We start from the raw sequence: 13,327 nt of genomic DNA on the forward strand, positions 1-13,327 counted from the left end.
GGGGAGGGGGGGGCCGCAGGAACCACCCCCCCCCCCCCCCTGCCCCAGCAGGAGCCAGTGAGTGCAGGGCTTTTTTTAAGAGCCAGGATGCTGGGGCTGGGTGGGGCAGCCATTGATAGGCCTGGGAGAGTGGCCTGGGGATGGAGGGCACTCATGGGGGCTGGGAGAGCAGGCAGGGGATGGGGCCTGGTGGGGGTCCCCCCATGGTCTCCTCCCCCTTCCTCCAGTGCACCCCCCAACTCTTGACCCCTACTTACCGGCACGGAGCAGGGACTGCCTGAATCTCCAAAGCTCTCCAAATCTTTGCGGAATTGATTCAAAGAGCTTCGAATTGATTTGGACCTTTTTATTGATCTCCCAGTTCAATTCAGATTCCAAGATTCAGCCGTCAAATCTGGCCGAATCTCCTCCAAATCAAATCAGCCCCAGAAGCTTCGCACAGCCCTAATGTCTGCTGCTTTTTCCACATCCACAAAGCCAGTTATCTCATCCTAGAAGGCAATCAGGTTGGTCAGGCATGTCTTGCCCCTGGTGAATCCATGCTGACTGTTCCTAATCAGTGATCACCTTTATCTCCCCCAAGTGCTTAGAAATAGATTCTCTGAAGAGCTGCACTATGATTTTTCCAGGAACTGAGGTGGGGCTGACTGGTCTGTAGTTCCCTGAATCCTCCTTTTTCCCTTTCTTAAATTTGGGCATTATGTTTGCCCTTTTCCAATCATCCGGGACTGCTCCTGATCACCATGAGTTTTCAAAGATGATGGCCAATGGCTCTGCAATCTCTTCATTCAACTCTCTCAAGCAACCTTGGGTGCATCCCATCCAGCCCCATGGACTTGGATGTGTCCAGCTTTTCTAAAGAGTCCCTAACCTGTTCTTTCACCACTGTTGACCATTTACCTCCTCCCCAAACTGTGCTGCCTGGTGCAGTAGTCTGGGAGCTGACCTTGTCTGTGAAGACTAAGACAAAGAAGGCATTGAGTACTTCAGCCTTTTCTACATCCTCTGTCGCTAGGTTGCTTCCCCCATTCAGTAAGGGACCCACACTTTCCCTGATCCTCCTCTTACTGACAATATACTTGTAGAAACTCTTCTTGTTACCCTTCATATCTCTTACTAGCTGCAACTCCAATTGCGCTTTGGCCTTCCTGACTTCCCTGTGCATGCCCCAGCAGTGCTCTTCTACTCCTTCCTATTTATTTGTCCAAGTTTCAACTTCTTATAAGCTTCCTTTTTGTGATTTATTTTACTGAAGAGTTCCCTGCTTAAGCCAAGCTGGTCTTCTGCCATACTTGCTAGTCTTCCTGCACATCAGGTTGGTTTGTTTCTGCACTCTCAGTAAGGCTTCTTTAAAGTACAGTCAACTTTCCTGGACTCCTCTCCCCCTCAGACTGGCTTTCCAGGGGATCCTGCCTATGAGTTCCCTAAGTGAGTTAAAGTCTGCTTTTCTGAAGTCCAGGGTCCTCTCCGTCCTTCCTTCCTTTCCTCAGGATCTTGAACTCAATCATCTCATGGTCACTGATGCTCAAGTTGTCATCCACTGCTACATTCCCCACCAATTCTTCCCTATTTGTGAGCAGCAGGTCAAAAAGAACATGGCCCCTAATTGGCCGCTCCAGCACTTGCACCAGGAATTTGTCCCCGGCACTCTCCAAAAACTTCCTGGATTGCCTGTGCACTGGTGCACTGGTGTATTGCCCTCCCAGCAGATGTCAGGGTGATTGAAGTCCCCCATGAGAACCAGGGCCTGTGATCAGAAAACTTCTGCTACCTGTTTAAAGAAAGCCTCATTCACCACTTCCTCCTGGACTGGTGGTCTATAGTAGACCCCCACCACTACATCACCATCGTTGCTCTCTCCTCTAACCTTAACCCAGAGAGTCACAGCAGGCCTATCTCCACTTTCATACTGGAACTCTGAGCAATCATATGGCTCATTTACATAAAGTGCAACTCCTTCTCCTCTTCTCCCCTGCCTGTCCTTCCTGAACAGTTTATACCCATCCATGACAGTGCTCCAGTTATGCAAGCTCCCATGAAGTCTCTGTTGTTATTCCAGTCACACCATAGTTCCCTGACTGTGCAAGGACTTCCAATTCCTCCTGCTTGTTTCCCAGGCTTTGTGCATTCATATACAGGCACCTGAGGTAACTAGTCGATTGCCCTGATTTCTCAGGAAGAATGAGAGCACCTCCCCTGTTGCCCCATCCTGCTTGATCTTCCTCCAGATCTCCTGCTTCCCCACTTGATGGCAAGGAATCAAGTGAAAGTTTGCATTGCTGCAGCCCTCACTACACTGGTTCTGTGCAAAAAGGACTTTGAGCTCCCTGGTGCTCAGTCCAGCAGTTTTCAACAGCATTAAAATAATTCTGAAACAATTTCTAAAATGCATATCACTGGTCCTACAAATCAAGAAATAAGTAAGAGGTATGGACCATGCGTGAGAGTCAGCATGAACCAGGCATCCAGAATGAAAACACAGCAAATAATCCTATAAGGACTGAGGAGGGGGTCTTAGATTGGGACCATACATAGCAATAAGAGTCATCATCCTAAGCACATGCAGGCCATTATTCAAGTGCCTTCCAAAGATAGCAACATGCCATTTCCCCAGCGGGGAAGTGGGGCACAGAGGCAATGTGACATGACCAAAATCACTCTGTGAGCAGTGGCAAAGCTGGGAATCACACTCAGGTCTCCTGACTCCCTGACTTATGCTCATGTAGCTAAACTACACCCAGATAAAGCAACTGCTCTGCACCAGCTATTTTTATGAACATCCATTCCACCAAAAGTAAGGGCCCAGGAGCAGCCCCCCCTCCCCTCCCCAGTGAGGCAGATGCCTGTAGAAATGTCACATATACGCACAGCACTTCTGAGGAGGGCAGAATTTGGCTGGTAAGTGATTATGTGCCTACTCACTGAAGCTCGCTTAGGAAATTTTACACAAAACGGCAAGGGAAGCTCTGGTGAGAGGTGAGATCCGTGAAGCTGAGGGTGGCAATGATAAACCTCCTGGAACGCATGGCAATTAATCTTGTGAAGCTGTGAGTCAGAGCCACATCCCATCGCTGGCAACAAGGCACACCACTGACTCTGGCCCTGCAGAGCAAATCTCGGCTTTGGGGACTTTCAGAAGCCATCGGGTTTTGGGAGACATTAATTCTGAGGAGTAACAAATAAGGAGGCACATTCAAGGGTGCACCTTCTCAATGAGATGTACATACACACTGACAGCAGCTTGCTTCCCATTGGAAAATGCTACTGGACTGAGGAGGGGGGTGGGTAATGACACTTGTCTATTTCTGTGCAACATATGGAGAGCATCATGCAGTGTTTTCCTTTGGAAATAAGAAAATCAAAGAGAGACGCCTGAGCCAAATGATCAAGCCCCAAATAAAGAAAGTGACACAAAGGGGCATATATCTCATGTGCTGCCCATGGAAGAAAGCATGCAGCTACCATTAAAAGCCCCAAGGGGGACTGCACATTTAATTCCTATTAGGAAGCTACGCAGCCCCCTCCCAAGCTCAGCATTGCTCCCCTAAGTTTGACAAGCTTCGGTTGCAGAACCTCTTCCAATTCTAGCCCTAGGCATGAATGCAGTTTGCAGTTTTGACAGCAGATGTCTCTCCTATTATGATTTATAAAAATGCTTAAAATAAATAATGCAAACATATTTACAGGAATGAATTCCTGCTCTTGAGTGTATTTGTCACTTGGAGACTCCTAGGTAGGGGAGAGGGAACTGTGCCTGACTTGCTTCTTCATTCCCTTTCCCCTCGGATGTATATGTCACAAACCCAAATGGGTGCAGGATATAATCCAGCCCTCGAGTTGCAGGGAGAGTAATGTGATTCAATCCAAATATTGTATAATAAATGTGTTAAATATTTAAAATGATCGTGCTGAGGAATTGACCCAGTGGAGCTTGATTTCATACATCCTGACAATTTCATGCACCTATGGGCTTACATTTCTTGGTAAATAATAAGGGGCTATTCATGTCCTAGTCTAAGAATGAAGAGTTTGGGTTCTTTCCCTTGTGGAACTCCTTAAAAAGGAGAGCACTCTGCACTGGACTGATCACCTTGTTCTGCCCCCCACATCACTCCAGTCCAGCCATGTCCAATTCTTTTAAGTGTGACAGCCACACAGGGTGTACGCAGCCATAATGCAGGGATGTGACTTAAAGGCAGGACCAGCAGGGCTGGCCCTGGTGACAGCTGGCTGCAAATCCCATTAGAACAACCCACTTCAATTTGTGCAACTTTGTTCTGTCGAAAGGCTGTTGAATGCAGGGCACCATCTCTGCAGCCTGCTATTTTAAACACAAAAAAGAAAGAGGCATACCTGCCTGTGCTGCTGTGATGTGAGGAGAAGTGGCCCAATTACAGCATAGCACCTAGCCTTGCTGTTTCCATGGCTTCACAGTACAGTACTTCCATCTCTTGAGGCCATCAGTGCAGGAACCAGCATCTTATCAATGATCATCCTGGTTATAACACTCTTCTAAGCCATACCTGCAGAAACCCAGTCTCGGCAGTGATGCAGGATAATAACTTTTCCCACAGGAGCCGTACGCTGATTTGTTCCTGCTATAATTTGTGCTGCATCCATCCCAACCTGCGTTTTCATAAACAAGTTAAAGAAGTCAGAGCAAAGGCATTGTGTTCTCCAGGCTCCCGTAAGATGATCCCATTGTTTCATGAACTTGTTACGACTTGTCATCCCGTGTAAGGGACCCTTTGAAATGTAGCACTTCTTGTCACCTGCATGGTATTACCCCAAGTCAAAAGAATCTTGAGGCAGTCTGGGCTCCATGGGACACATGGCGCAGGCGCCTGGGTATTCATCTATTCTGCTTGACTGGCTTAATGAAGGAGAGCCTTTCTGTCCAGACTGGAAGGCTGAACTATATCCAGAGAGAATGAGTACATGAACATGCTGTGAATCAGACATCCATTTTCTTGGGCCAATGTTCTCTCTGGACAGAACATGAGTAACTACTATTCACTTCACAATTGTGCCTCCTAAATGCTGTGCAGGAAATTAGGATTGAAGGATCCAAACTTGAAAGAGACTGAGCATCTGCAAGCCATGATGATAAGCCCACTGCAGCGGCAGTGTCCTCCTAATTATCTTACTGGCTCTCCAAGCAGGCACAGGATAAAGAGTGAGTGTCCGTATGCAGTGAGAAGTGGCTGTGCATAGACACAAGGTCAGTCAATTTGTATATATGCAGCTGACAGCTTGAAAGTGGTTGAAAATGCTTTCTGTTTGGTGTGGCCCTGCTATTGCCAATGGCCAAGCTACACACACTGTATCTCTTGACAGAGAAGGGTGCAGACCAAATCTTCACAGTCAAGCTTTGGTCATGTTGGGACTCTACCTGACCTACATCTAACCACTGTGAATTTGTACCCCCTCAAACCCTCCAGATTTAAAGAGATTCAGACCTGGGGTCCAGGTTCCAAATGCAAACTTAGGGCCAGATTCTAGTCCACCTGTTAGGTGCCTAAGTGGACTTAGGCATCTTTGTACAATTTATTCCACCCTGTTTGAGTCCCTGAAAATTCATTAATGCATCTACTTCAGTAAGAGGCAAGGATTTCATAGGGTGATATCTTTCATTGGACCAACTATGTAGTTGTCATAAAGTTAGACAAGCTCCAAATACAAGACTTTCTTCCTCTTGTCTACTTTGGTAACATACTGTTATCTGACCCTAAGATTGAGCCATAAGAAAGCAGTGAGGAACATAACACATCCATCTGCCTTTTGTTTTAACATTTTTTTTAGGGGCTTGGGCAAGGTGGAACTGGATTGCACTTAGACATCTAAGTCCGCTTAAGTGCCTAATCGGCGGAATAGAACCAGGCCCTTTGTGTTTTGTGTTTTTCCAGTCATGCTAAGTGATTTCCATTTCCTATTCTCATAACTTGATACAGGAGCCAACACAGCAGCTCCATAGAACTGTACTGATTACTATAGGCAAAGCTGAAGCACACAAATAATAGAGCCTTTTTTATCCCCATTGCTAATAAATACAGCTGGACAGAAATTTTTAATGAATAGTTTATTTGCTAAATGCAGTTTGGATTGGCTAAAATGATGAATAAATTTTGCTTGTATATAAGAAAAGGTGAGAGGGTGGATTTGGAAAAGTGTAAATATCTCATTGTGACATTTTTAAATGACTTTGGACTTTAAACTCTTTATTCCTAGACAGCATAACTTTGTGTGTCATCATCATTAAAAACAACCAATAACAAAACTCAACTTTTGTTTGTTTTCCAGCCATACTAGCCAAAATGTTTTGTTTCAGGTCAACCCAAAACAAATTTTTCTCCAGTCTCCCAATTCAACTACTAAACTGACATATCACTTCTTCACTTGGCCTTATTTATAGTTATGAATGGTTAAACCATTCATAACCATTCATCAAAACCATTCATCAAAACTTTTCTGTGCTACATGACTGATTCAGGGTAATTTTTTGAAAGTTAAAACAAACCAGCCATTACTTCTGAGTACAATTTTTTCATATTAAAATTAAAAATAGAATCATTTTTCATAAATAGATTCTAATATCACCTTACTTTAAAACAAGGAGTTGAAATTTGGCTGGGCAGAAGTTGTTTGCTGTGTTGGCTACGAAGCACCAACTCACAGGATCATCATAAAATTCTAGTTTATGGGACAGATGCAAAAGTCCAATATTGCTTCAGAGCGGGGTCACCGGCTGGTCCTTCTGGCTGGGCAGTCAGGGTGCTGGTCAGGTCAAAGAGGGCTCCATTGGGGGTCATTCTTCTCTGCCTTTTATCCCTTTCTGGCAGACTTTGGTGACTCCCCAATTCTCGGGCTTACCCAATCCAAGGGTCATTGACCCCGAGGGACATCCCTCTTGGTAGTTGCTGGATGGCAGCTGTCAGCCCCAGGGGTCACATCCGCAGGTACGTGCAGTCTCAGAAGTCCGTTGATTAATTTTGATTGATTCACTGCGCTGATGAATAGAGCTCTGGAAGTGGTTGATCAGGGAGTATTTCAGCCCCAAGTGTCTGTTTCCAGTGTTGATGAGTTCAAACTGGGGCTTCCGCACCTTTAACAGTGAAGTTTCAGGGAGTTCCTGGCTCTGTATTGATTCTTTCCTCTTTTTGGTCTGTAGTTTTGTAGGTGTTAATTGCCTCTCGTTAACTTGGTTATCCAGACTAGCTACTGTGTTACACAATCAACCATAATTCATTCAGGGACCAGCTCCATAAAGAGATTCCTGCCCTTGCTAACATTGTTACATGATACCACTTACTTTTAAACTTAAAGTACATTTGTAAACGCATCTACAAGCTCTATTTTCACTACAAGTATGCATTATATAAAAATAATAATATAATAAAAGCAAAAGAGAGAGAAAGGAAGAAAAGGTAGAAAAGAGAAAGCATCCTCAAAAGGGGGCAAATACTGCAAAAGGGGCTGTTGCCATATGAAGGAGCTTCACAAGGGGGGGGAGGCAAAAAGGTTTCTTGCTACAGCTGTATCAGACACACACCTTTTGCTGTCCCCAAGAAAATGTCCCCAAATTTACAAGTTACAATACTCTAGAAACTGTAGCTCAATTGTGCTCAGAAGATGCTAGTTAGAGCTTGGCAGTACATCTTTTCCAAAGAGCTTGGCAATACATTTCTCCAAAGATTCATTGTTCCCATGCAGCTCTGACAGGATGAGATGGACTACACAGAGGGCGCATCTACACATTCCTTTAAGAACAGTGGTCATGCGCATTAAGTGTAGTACCTGTAATAACATGCCTTTTAAGTGATGATAATGCACAGTAGACTAATATTACTCCGCATTAGCACAGTAGCATGGCTTTTGCCATGACATGCTTATGCGCAGTAGAATTAATCTACTGTGCATTGAATGTCTCCTGTAGACATGCCCAGAGAAAGGTAGTTCACCATGTGTTGTTAGCTCATGCTTTTATCATCTGATGAAGTGAGCTTGCGTTCATGAAAACTTATGCTCTCCCTATATGTCTTAGCCCAGGGGTGGGCAAAGAAAGGCCCAGAGAAAGGTAGTCCACCATTTGTTGTTAGCTCATGCTTTTATCATCTGATGAAGTGAGCTTGCGTTCATGAAAGCTTATGCTCTCCCTATATGTCTTAGCCCAGGGGTGCAGCCCAGGGTCCGGATATGGCCTGCCAGGCCACTCTATCTGGCCTGCAGGGCCCCTAAAATATTTAGAAAATTAATATTTATCTGCCCCTGGCTGCCTGTCATGCAGCCCTCAATGGCTTGCCAAAACTCAGTAAGCGGCCCCCTGCCCGAAATAATTGCCTGCTCCTGTCTTAGCCCATAAGGTGTATATCTGCACTGCCTTCTGCTGGGCTACACATCCATCATTTCCAGGAAGCAAATGAGCATGCTCCTACCTGGGGCTAGAGAGGACTTTTCTTTCAAAGGCTTTTCCCCAGTGCTAAGGGACATTGTGTTGCCAGGCACCAGAACTGAGTCTATGCTCTTCCAGACACTGGATAAGGAAGTCACCTGATTTGAATGCAGAGGGTTAAGGACCAGATGCAGGATGGATGATGGGTTTGGGGCAGGAGCAAAACGAGCCAGAGAGAGTGGCTGAAGGAAACAAAAGGGTGTAGGATGAGGTGAGACTTGCAGAGAATGGGCTGAAAACACTACAGAACACATCTCTCCAGAGCCTGGAATACAGCCTAGTGTTCCTGAGTCTCATTGTTCCTCTTCTGTCAGCAAGCAGCTGTGAAACCCTCTACTTGAGGGCTCTTTTCCTCTACTGACTATCAGTTAATGCTGCTGGATCTAAAGGTTCCAGCAGAGCTGATGACCCATGTGGGTGACAATGTGATGCCACACAATGGACATTCTGTTTTGCTTTTTTTAAAAGATTATGAAATATTACAGGCAGACAAGGTTCCTTGGGTGAATTTGATATCTTTTATTTTATTAAATTTGGGTTGGTCTAATAAAAGATATCAAATTCACCCAAGGAACCTTGTCTGCCTATGTCCTTAGACCAACACGGCTACAACCCAAACCCCTGAAATATTACATGCACACATGCACACACAAACTAGATTAAGAGACCATTATTATGGTTATAAAATCAAGTGCTCAAGAATGAGGAAAAAGCAGCATTAAGAAACTTGAATTGGCCTTCTTATGCTTTATGATATAGTCTTATTAGGTATCTAAGTGGATTTAGGCACCTAAGGATATCCAGTCCATCCTGCTCAACTCCTTGAGAAATAGTCACTGTAAACGGCGGGTCCTCCTCCTCCTCATGGCTTTTTGTGATTTAGTCTTCAGGCTAAGATGCTGGTGTGTCACAAAAGTAGGCGTGTTAACATTTTAAGGACTTGAGATGGTTGGAACAGAATCACACTTAGGCATCAAAGTTAAGCTGGGCACCTAGTGGGTGGAATAGGATCTGGCCTGTAACATCTGCTCCAAGGGATGGCTACTTCATTCTATGTGAAATTGGGAATGGTGTTCAAGGGCTGAATCTGGGGTACACAGTAAATAGAGCTGTTGTCTGTAGGACACCTGCCACAGGTTTGCAAAAATCAGGAGATCAGGGATTGAAGCAAACCTCAGTCCTGTTTTTAAGTATATTGAAAGCTGTCTCAGAGAACTGACTTCTGTGCCTGCCTCTGCCACAATTCCCTTCTGACACTATGCAAGTAGCTTAAACCAACTGTTTAGCTTCTGGTTACCAACTGTGTATTCTTCATTTTCTTGATGCCCAACTGAAGAAATGCTAAGTACTCATTGTTGCAAAAGCAGTCGATTGGAAACACAGTTGAATATACAAAATGCTGTACAATGCTAAGTACCGTGGAAAATCTGGTTGTGGGAATTTTAGATAGTGCATCCAAAATTAATAGACACAGAATCAAGAGTTGGCACCTAGGTGTTTTGAAAAGCCCATTAAGCACCTATCTGCAATTTTAAGACACCATAGTACTTTGAAACATCTGGCCTTCAGTGCCTCTGTTCTCCATGTGTAAAATAAGGATTCTATTGCCACTTTACCTCCCTTCGGTGTTCTGCAGATAAATTCATTAATGTTTGTGGAGTACTCCAATACTACAATGATGAACACCATAGAAGAACTCAGGGAGAAGTTATTAATTCTATATTCAGAAGAGCATTTGAATGGTATGTGGTAAATAAGGCCTGGGGACACATACTGAATGATGAGTACAACAAGAATTATTGAATAGCTGCCCATCCAATGAACACTGTCCATCCTGTGCATTAAGTGAGGCAGGGGACCCAGGTAAAGAATAATATGCAGCCATGTAATTAAAGATTGTATCATAAAGGAGGTGCCCCAGGAGGTTGCACTGCCTGCCTTAATTCTGCAGTGCAACTTTGACATTGATTTAATGTAGTTTTTTGTGTGAGGTAATACTTCCCTACTCGTATACATGGCATATGTATTGGCACCTATACATGTACCCGACTCCTGCTCCAGTGCATGCTAATTAGCATGCATTGGAGCACACTTGATTAATTGAATCTGGTGGAGCATGCTAATTAACATGCTCCAGCAACCTCAGCATCATGTGTATTCAACATTCCCATGCTTCAAAATGACAGTGGGAGCACTTTAACTAAAGCTCCTCAAATGAACTTTAGTTAAAGCACCCCCTCCCCCCACCACTGCCGTTTTGAAGTGTGGGATACTGAATACACAAGATGCTGAAAGCACTTCAATTAGAGCAGCTCTCGGGAGCTGCTCCTCCCACCATGGAGCACACGTAAAGACGCCCAACATGTCTACACCTTCAAACAGGTGCCCATTGGCTTAATCGTTGCAAACAAGCCACTACTGAGTATTGTGCTTTGCATGTATATGCCCTTATTACTGCTTCTGTTGAGTGTGCACAGCTGGAGTTTTTGCATGCAATACATTCACACCTTTGGAAAATCTAACTCCCTCGAGCCTTTGTAAATTTTGCTCTCTATTCCTCTCATCTAAGGTTTATCTAGCTATTGGTCACTTGTTAGAGCTCTGTCTCCAGGTTACTTGGCACTCTTCAGAACTGGATTTTTATAACATTAGTTAGAATTTACAAAGAGCTTGATAAGTATTAACTGTCACAACATTCCACCATTTCACATAGGGAAAAACTGATATGCAGTTTGAAGAAGTAATTTGCCGAAGGCCAAAGAGCTAATATGTTGCAGAGGTGGAATTGGCACTCAAGACTTCCTGAACCTCAAGCAATGGGCACAGACTATGAGACCCCACCACCTGTCTATTAGAACATCCATTGCTCTGGCATCTGTTAAACTTGTTGGTTTGCTGGGGAGCTCCCAACAAACTGGCTTTTTCATTTCCGTTGATATTTTAACAGTACATGCTGGCAAGCCATTGACTTTAGTAGGGAACTGAGATCATAATGGAAACTGTTTGAAATCTCAGAATTTAAATGAAATATCTGTGTATAGTTACAATCATAAATAAATACAACTTAATCCAAGATGTGTCATAGTGAGCCAGAGTGCCCCTTTATCAGATAAAGAACTCCACCCTCCAAGATCACAATAAACCTCCTCTTGTAAGTCCGAAACCATAATCTGTTGCAATTATTCAGTGCCCTCTCCAATGACATTCAGGTAATCGAAGTTGCTGTCTCACAGGTTGTAACTTCTTTCTTTACTTTCCCACTGAGACATGAGTTCAGATTTTGTTTCCTGCTACTATCAATGGACTCACTAACATTTAGAGCAGAGCAGGGAGCACAGCATCCCTGCTGGTGTTAGGTGATAGTAATTAGTGTTGTAGGGTCAGGCAGGGGCCAAACTTGGGTCGTAGCCAGCCCGAGTATTTTCTGTTCACCTTTGGCATGCAGCAGCCTTTTCTACTAGAGCAGTTTTTTTGCTTAGCAGAGAATAGAAACGTTCCTCTATGATGAACAAAACATTTCACAAAAACCCTCCCATACCATATCATCTTGTCAACTGCTGTTCAGTTCAAAAGAGATTTAAGACAATCTGCAAACACCTTTGAAATGTTCAGACCGAGACAGAGCAAGTTTTTTTCCTCCTAGAGCAGCACTGTGTCTAAAGAGTGAAAAGATGCCGAAAAATATGAATAGGATGTTTGAACCACAGCAGCAGCTGTAACCTAGCCTGAACTTTGAGCGCACTGTCTATTAGCCTCAGCAAGCAGCACAGCAGAATTGGGGTGGGGGGGAATTCATGGTCTCCCAGCTGTTCCAACCTTTTGCAAGCCCCACAGCCGTGGCTTGCTTTGCGTGATTGCACTGACCCTTTCTCTGCATGACTAACCTGCCAGGTTTCACTGCCTGAGCCTGACGCCTTTCACGTCACAGCTGCCTAAATCATCCCTTATCCCAAACCCTTCCCTCAGGCCAGCCTCCTACTAAACCTTTCTCTCCAAAAAACCAACCACACTAGGCCCGCCCCTGCCCTGATGTTAAATGCTTTTATATTTCAGTTGTCATTATCTTGCAAACTAGTCACCCTCAAGCCTATACCAGCTAGGCCTCTGGACAGTAAACCCATGATGTCAGCCCCACCTCCCCTCTATAGCAGAGTACAGCCCAAACCTGAGAGCACTGTTGAACTGAGGCCAACCCTGCTGCTACTTATATCCTCACCCACTCTCCTTCACACCTCCTTCAGGTGTCACTCAGAGTTGGCCTTGGGGCAGTTGAAACAGGCCTCAGAATCAAGGGGGATGGATCAGTTGAACGGTTTGCAAATGCCATTGAAGGTTTGTTTGGGGTGCCTGGTGAATCCAGATGAGTTTCGTATGACTATAATTTTTACAGACATTCACCACTGCCTAGGACAGAGAAAGTGTGTCTTATCCCAGGCTCTAGTTGACTGCCACCCACTGATTCTGCTCTGATTGGCAATCTCATCATAAAGCCTAGGGCAGTGATTCTCAACTATTTTAGATTTGAGACACCCCTCTTTAGACTCAAGGCAATCCTCAGAAAATGTCAGCCTTTAGCTCTTACTCGATTTTTGACTTTGGAAAAATAATTATAGAGCAATTCTTCTTTTGCAAAGAATTCAGAAAGACCACAGCAGGACAGAATATTTTTGCCACTATGGATTTTGTTTTTAGGTCTCTGGGTTTATCTTGCGAATAATGTGTAGTTGTTTGCACATCTAATGGTGCTAATATTGGGCAGCATCCCACAAGACCCTTAAAAGGATCTCACAAGTCCCTAGTTGAGAGCCACTGGCCTAGGGGCCAGGAAACTGATGTCTCCTCTCCCCTGAAGAGAGATATCTGGCCATACCTGCTGAA

This window comes from Alligator sinensis, unplaced genomic scaffold (assembly GCF_000455745.1).
Source record: "Alligator sinensis unplaced genomic scaffold, ASM45574v1 scaffold156_1, whole genome shotgun sequence".
NCBI classification, from domain to species: domain Eukaryota; kingdom Metazoa; phylum Chordata; order Crocodylia; family Alligatoridae; genus Alligator; species Alligator sinensis.